This window comes from Polyodon spathula, chromosome 5, assembly GCF_017654505.1.
Source record: "Polyodon spathula isolate WHYD16114869_AA chromosome 5, ASM1765450v1, whole genome shotgun sequence".
Classification (NCBI taxonomy): domain Eukaryota; kingdom Metazoa; phylum Chordata; class Actinopteri; order Acipenseriformes; family Polyodontidae; genus Polyodon; species Polyodon spathula.
In genome coordinates, this window is record NC_054538.1 from 3562112 (window position 1) to 3570004 (window position 7893).

General features: G+C 40.3%; 1 long non-coding RNA gene across 1 annotated transcript; it reads right to left on the reverse strand.

The window, feature by feature from the left end:
• Nucleotides 1-1101: 1101 nt before the first annotated feature.
• LOC121315236 lies at nt 1102-2655 on the reverse strand. Its single transcript, XR_005950221.1, has 2 exons — nt 2430-2655; nt 1102-1185 (listed from the first exon to the last, which is right to left on the reverse strand). It is a non-coding gene; the product is annotated as an uncharacterized LOC121315236 (long non-coding RNA).
• Between the last annotated feature and the right edge of the window lie 5238 nt (nt 2656-7893).

The window sequence follows — 7893 nt, forward strand, 5'->3', positions numbered from 1 at the left end:
TTAGGAGCATGCTCATAATCTCCGGAATTATTAATAATTAAATTTCAGGCATTTTCATTCTTTATTGGTCACCACGAGTCGTTTTTCAAAAAAAAAAATGTTGTCAGTGGAAATGTCATATTGAGTACTTGCAACACACAAAAGTTTGTATATATAGTGAAATGTACCCTTTAACCCTTTGCAGTCCTATGTTGAACCAGGTCCGGCATTACAATTTTCCCTTTCCCGTCCAATGTCGGACACCATCGGACATCATCAAAAAAACGTAAAGCACAGGTATCTAGTCGTTTTTTCACAGGAAAAAAGCAGAGAAAACCTTTCAATGGCCTAGTGAGACCGGTAGGAGCCGAAAAAAACCGGAAAAAAATGGCACATCTCATAGACCCATCCACAAGAGATAACATGGACATAACAAAGGAGGTAGCTGCACTCTCAATAGCAAAATCCTGCTTAATTTTTACAGAGGCCTGGGCAAAGGTCACAAGCTGTACCAATCCTGACTTTTTGCCGAAGACTATCTCAGCTTTCCATCCACCTCCTTTCCAGTCTAACAGTCTATTCCATAGTCCAAACAATTTTTGTCTGCTATATGGGGCAAAGTCCCATTGTCAAGCTGTTTTAGCAGCAACATTCTACTAAGGAACAACCCTTGAATGAATATTAGCACAAAAATTAAGCACAACGTCTTGTACTATCACTTAGTTATCACTTAACAATACGTTGTGCTTAAGAATGATGGCAGGGAAAGATAAGCCTCAGTTGCCTCTTGTTTAACTAAGCCATTAAATACAGGTTTATTGTTTAATTTGTCCCTTTTTAAGTCTGTGTGACAAGGTAGCTGAGTGGATACAGGTGCAGAGGAGACGCAGTGCTGGAACGAAACAGACAGACTGTAATCCGGTTTGGAAAAGTGTTTCTTTATTTTTAATCTAGGTCTGGTACACAAATAATAAACCCCAGCAATACACAACAATGTGTAGTGCATGGAGGAAACAATAACGGGTTCAGTCCAAACAATAAACACAAATTATCCTTCCCACAATAATACTGAACATGGTCACCAGTCCTGGGTGCATGCAGTAGTGCTCGTGGTGGGTGATAGCAGGTTATTTTTGTGACTGTGGTTTAGTGTTGTTCCGGTTTTGTGCTGGTCCAACCCGACAGCTCCAGATATGTGTTGGCTGTCTGGTGGTTCACAAAAAAGTTACTATTACTTAAGACAATTTATTTATTAAGACAATTACTAACAACACAAAAACAAACAAAACACTCACGATTGCGATTCAGTTTTCACTGGGGTCTCTCACAGTCCTTCTAGTTTTAAATTAGAAAACCAAGCGAAGGAACAGATAACGATTCTTGGCCCCCTTTCATGCTATCACGCATGACCCCTTTGTAAACGAGTGCAGCTGTTTCTACAATCTGCAGCTGCTACGTCAGTTCCTGGGTCAATGAGTTCTTGCAAGTCTTCTTGCAACTGAGTCTCGTCTTCTTCCAGACTGATCGACTTCCCGACCCCGTGAAAGAACTGTCAGGCCAGCCTCTCCAAAGAACTTTGTTCTCAATGCTTTGCACCCTCACAGGTCGAGAGGGAGATTTACAACCAAGATTCATTGTCTTTCTGTCACAGCATGTTTAAAGGGTTGCTATTTTTTCAAACTTGGCTTTTTGTACGTTTTGTATTTTGATCAGATACTATACACAAGAAGCCCTGCTGCTTGACCACAGCCTGCATCAAGTAAATACCCAGGGCAATTGTTACATAATAGCAATCCTTAAAAACAAAACAAAACAAAAAAATGCTGCACATAACATTCTCCACCCCAGTAACAATGGTGCACCCTGTCACATGAGGCAGACATGTCTGGGGTATGCATTCTCCAGTGCTCGGCTGAACAGTTACTGTATTTTGGATTGTTATTGTTTCATTCATCTAAATATTTACTAATCTTTTATTAAATATCCAGTTTGAGCACGTTTTCAAAACAGTTCAGTTTAATTTCCACATTGTTCTTATTTGGATAACAGAAAATATATGAATATATGTGGCAATATGTGCTAAAAACACATTTAGACTATAAAAAAACATATTATGATATTAAGTATTATATGCAAAGCGACAATGATTACATAAAGGTTACACAGAGGACACATTCAAATTGATTAATAAGCACTGGGACTCCATATAGTCTGGAGAAGGCCATAAAACTCTCACGATATTCCTGATAAGGGGATTTACACAGCGTCAGGAAAAAGGCATGCAGTCTCAAAGGTTGTTTCCTAAAAACAATGTCTAATTACATTAATACATTCATCTCCTAAAGCAGTCATAACTCTGGGCTCCTGTAACTACACTGAGCAACATGCAACACACTTGTTGGAAACTGTACACCTGTAAGGTGCTCATGGGCACGTCATCAGTGACGTACCTGCGGTCAGCAGGGGTTTCAGGTCTTTCAAGGTGAGACACCCTCGCCCAGGCGACCCAGCCTAGGCTCATCAGGCCCCACCTCATGACCCGCATGCTACACTGTCGCCCTCCGGTCTTTCTTCATCCACAGCTACCCAGAGTAGGGCTCGCAAAATCTCTAGCCTGACGTTCCGGGACAACCAAAAAAATCTGTCGGACAACGTGTTTTTTTGGCTGCTTGCCCAACGTGCAATACTTTTTTTTTTTTTTTTTTTACTTATAACAAGATAACGTTCTGTGCTTTAATCAAACAGCGGTTCCCCATCGAGATACGCTCACAGATCATCCTGGTAAAACACGTTCAGAGGGATCACTGTGTTCCAGTGGCAATGCTGGAGTGATTTCGGGGGTGACGCACACGCACTTGTGACCACATCCCGCGAGGATTGCCCCGTGTAACCCCTGACAACCCAAGCAATCCTGTCCAGTCAGCGCGCTGGTGTGTCACGTCACTGTGTGTGCCCTGAAACGAAGGGTTAAACCGACACTACGACAGCCAAAGTCATTACTTTTATATTGATGACTATGACTTTTTAAACTAAGTTACAGGCTGGAATTACAAGTTACTGGACTCTGCTCTGCTCACCATGATTCACATTTTGTTATCTTGTTGTTACCTTTGTTAAATCGTTAACAACCCAACCCAGAAAAAAAATCGAATACGGCAGTTATTATTAGACTCAGATTTAGCACGTAGCATGTTAACATCGCTTTTTTTCATTTCTTTAATGTGATTAATAAAATGTACCGGTCATTTTATTTTAAATGTATGGTGCTTGCTTGTAACTTATTGTACCGAATGCAGCAACAGTCTTGGGTCCAAACTGTCAGCGCAGTGTGTGTGTGTGTGTGTGTGTGTGTGTGTGTATATATACACATGTGTCACATACACACTATTTACATCCTCGCTATATGGCGTTAAAAAAATCAGACTGCTGCTGATGCATTGGCTCGTACAGCTCTATGCAACCGGCACGGCAAAGCAACACTTTAAAAAAAAAAAAAAAAAAAAGGGAACCAAGTTTGTAAACGTTCACTTTGTTTTGCAATTGAAATAAAACTGAAACTTTATTGGTGCGCTTTATTTTGGGGGGGGGGGGGGGGGGGGGGGGGGGGGGGTGTTGTACTGTGTTCTTCAATGAATAGGATATAGCCAGAATACTGGATGCAGCCACAAATAGGTACTGTACTTGTAATTCTACTTTTAGTCACAATCTTATTATTATTATTATTATTATTTATTATTATTATTATTATTATTATTATTATTATTATTATTATTTAGTGCTAGTAGTGTATACTGTAATAATAAAGAAAATGTTATTAATAGTTACTAATAGTTTAGCGAATGCCTTTATCCAAGGTGATTTCCTGAACTTACTCCAGCAGCTTACATTGTTCGTTTTGGGTTGTCCTTTTACTATAAAGAACAAAAGGCTTTGGACCCAAACAGGGTTGTTATAGCGAGGGTGCACTGTATTAAGTATTTGACTTATGTGTTTAATAGATGACACTTGTACATTTTAATATATAATGTGTGCACATTTGTTATTTCATTTTTGTTATTTTTCACCTCCCATAGTGTTCAGCATTTAACAGAGGGTGTAAAGAAGTTTGGATCTGAATCCAATATCATCCCTTACAAAAAAGTAACATACTGCAAGTATAAACTGTGCCAAAATGGTTTTGTTTTAATATAATATTGGTACCATTATACTATCCTATTTTGGCACAAGTATACTTGCAGTATACAACTTTGTAGACTCTTTTCGTAAATAATGCAACATAGTTCTCAAATATTGGACATTTCTTAGATTGTATCTTACTTCTCTTTTGCATACCTGCATTGTTTCTTGCTAGATATGCACCTCCAGATTCTGACACATACTTTAGAAAACCAGGAGCAACTTCTGCTGTGGATCAAAAAGCTATAATGCTCTGCGGCTGCCCGCCTATGTGGATAACTATCAAAAAACTAGTAGAAACTAACTAAAACACAAGTCTGGGAAAAACAAATGGAAATCTGGAAAAAGTATGGAATTTGGATGTTGAAAAAGTATATAAAAACATAAGCAAGTTTATAATCGAGAGGAGGCCATTCGGCCTATCTTGCTCATTTGGTTTTTAGTAGCTTATTGATCCCAGATTCTCATCAAGCAGCTTCTTGAAGGATCCCAGGGTGTCAGCTTCAACAACATTACTGGGGAGTTGGTTCCAAACCCTCACGATTCTCTGTGTAAATAAGTGCCTCCTATTTTCTGTTCTGAATGTCCCTTTGTCTAATCTCCATTTGTGACCCCTGGTCCTTGTTTCTTTTTTCAGGTCGAAAAAGTCCCTTGGGTAGACATTGTCAATACCTTTTAGAATTTGGAATGCTTGAATCAGGTCGCCACGTAGTCTTCTTTGTTCAAGACTGAATAGATTAAATTATTTTAGCCTGCCTGCATATGACATGCCTTTTAAACCTGGGAATAATTCTGGTCGCTCTTCTTTGCACTCTTTCTAGAGCAGCAATATCCTTTTTGTACCGAGGGGACCAGAACTGAACACAATATTCAAGATGAGGTCTTACTAATGCATTGTACAGTTTTAACATTACTTCCCATGATTTAAATTCAACACGTTTCACTGTGTATCCGAGCATCTTGCTGGCCTTTTTTATAACTTCCCCACATTGTCTAGATGAAGACATTTCTGAGTGAACAAAAACTCCCAGGCCTTTTTCATAGATTCCTTCAATTTCAGTATCTCCCATATGATATTTATAATGAACATTTTTATTGCCTGCATGCAGTGCCTTACACTTTTCTCTATTAAATGTCATTTGCCATGTGTCTGCCTAGTTCTGAATCTTGTGTAGATCATTTTGAATGACCTTTGCTGCTGCAACAGTGTTTGCCACTCCTCCTATTTTTGTGTCGTCTGCAAATTTAACAAGTTTGCTTACTATATCAGAATCTAAATCTAGATTAGAAATAGCAGAGGACCAAATACTGATCCCTGTGGTACTCCACTGGTTACCTCACTCCATTTTGAGGTTTCTCCTCTAATCAGTACTTTCTGTTTTCTACATGTTAACCATTCCCTAATCCATGTATATGCATTTCCTTGGCGTGAGATACCATGATACTATACCTATAATGAGTACAGTGTACTTTGTACAAGTCACAGTCCATTGGTCAGTTATGGGCAACTTGACATTTTTTTGGACAACCAAATGTCGACAATGGACTGCCCAAAGAGGCTCCTCTGCTGTCTCACTGTTGTTCTTGAGTGCCTTCTTGAGAGTGGCCCCTGTGATACCAAGACTTTCCTGCAGAAACCCTGCAGCCACTTCAATTGGCTGCTGTACAAGGTCCTTATACTTGAGCCTCTTCATTTAGTTTGCATCCTCATAACGGTCTTCCAAAGGGACTGCAAGATCCAGCATTATGACTTGCTTTGTTGATGCAGACACAAGCACAATATCTGGTCTAAGCACAATGTGTTGAGGGAGCCTTGCCTGTCTCTCCAGGTCTACACTCGTGTGTCAGTTGCCTGCTGTTGCTAAAGCTCTAGGTGTTGTTAGTGCCTGGTGGGGCCGTTGGCTTGACAAAGGTAATAAGAGCATGTCGTAGTCCAGCAGCAGTCCTGCCTGATACTATTCCCTTCTCCATTACTGTAGCAACCTCCTTGAGGGCCTGGTCTTGTCACCAGAGATACCGTCCATCACCAAGCACCTTCGAACAGCAGTGAAGGATGTGCTCTAGACTTCCACACCTGGAGCAGAGAGGACAGGCTGCTGATTACGCCCTGCCCCTGGGAAGTTGGTTTAAAACGGCCTGGGAAGAGGCTCAGATGAGGAACTTGATTCACTGAGGTTCTCTCTACCACAGGTTGGTCCAAATGAGTTTCCACTCATTTGCCCCATCCCATCCAGTCCATAGACCCAACTGCTTCATTGCAATTGTTCTGTACTGTCTCTCCTCCTCCACGGCAGGTCGCACCTCGTCCTTCACCAGCTTCCGTCTCCTCGTCTGTGGCTGCATCATACCTGTGGGCTGAGATGCTACCTAGTCCTGCCCTTCCTTGTGCCACTCTATCCATGATGACGCTGTGCCATAGCCAAGACAGTTTGGCATACTGCTTGCTGCCTGGGACATCTTGCTGTCAGAGTCCCTATAGTGCAGTACCTCCCTTGCCCTGGTGACCTCGAATTGCTTTGAGTTGTAGCTTGTTGGTCCTGTCACATTACACTATAAATAAAAGCACGCTGTGAACTTCATCTTCATGGAGCCGACAGAGAAACTGACAGGCAATGTAAAAAGGCTACTAAAATAACATAGGAACCACTTAAAGTTTCTATCTTACTGTTTTTAAGAATGTTGAAGGTTTTGAAACAAAGGATGAACAATCAAGAAAAGTTTCATGAATAACAAACCTTACTGTACTTATTAATCTTTATAAATCACACATCAGAAGTCAACCAATCATAGTGAAGTATGCCAAAATTCCAGTACATCTTATCCTATGTACAGATGTAATCCTGTGCATATAACTCCTTACCCAATTCCAATATTAACCCTTTGCGGTCCTATGTTGAACCAAGTCCGACATTACAATTTTCCCTTTCCAGTTCCATGTCACACCCTGTCCGACATCATCAAAAAGACTTAAAGCACAGGTCTCTAGTCATTTTTTCTCTGGAAAAAGCAGAGAAAACCTTTCAATTGCCGAATGAAGCCCCCCCCCCCCCCCCCCCCCCCAAAAAAAAAGGGGCATATCTTATAGCCCCATGCACCACAGAGATAATTTTAATAATAATAATAATAATAATAATAATAATAATAATAATATTTTATAAAGGGTCCAATGAAAGCCTGAAGGAACAACATGGCCCTGTTGAAATACAAAAAAAAATTCAAACGGCCGGTTTCACAGTTCAGTCATGTTACTTTTTTACTCCAAGTGTAACAGGGTTTTATCTATCATGTGGCCTAGTTATAACCCCTCACGTCAGTGATCAAAGAGAAAATAAGTGCTAGTGTAGTGCACTCTCACAGCTAGTTCACTTACAAAAATGCTTTTTTATTGATTACACTAAAATAGAACTAAACCTCTACTTTAATATTCAGTTCTCTCTTTTTTAAAACCGTTGTGTACTTTCCACTTGTGGAGAAAAACTGGAGATGTTTAAAAGCTTTTGCTTAAATTCTAAATGTGGGTCCCCCCTGTCGAGTGACAGCTACCTATATAGGGTGACCAGATAGCAAGAGTGAAAAATCGGGACACTTTCAGTTGGTGAGGGGAGGAAAGACACCTCGTGAACTACTGCACAACGCAAGCGATGCAAACTACATCTTTCTTTTGTAGATAGGCTTTTTCTTTATTCCTTCGCCTTCCTGTGTGCATTGCAAAAAAATACTCCAAAGCGGTTAACTTTC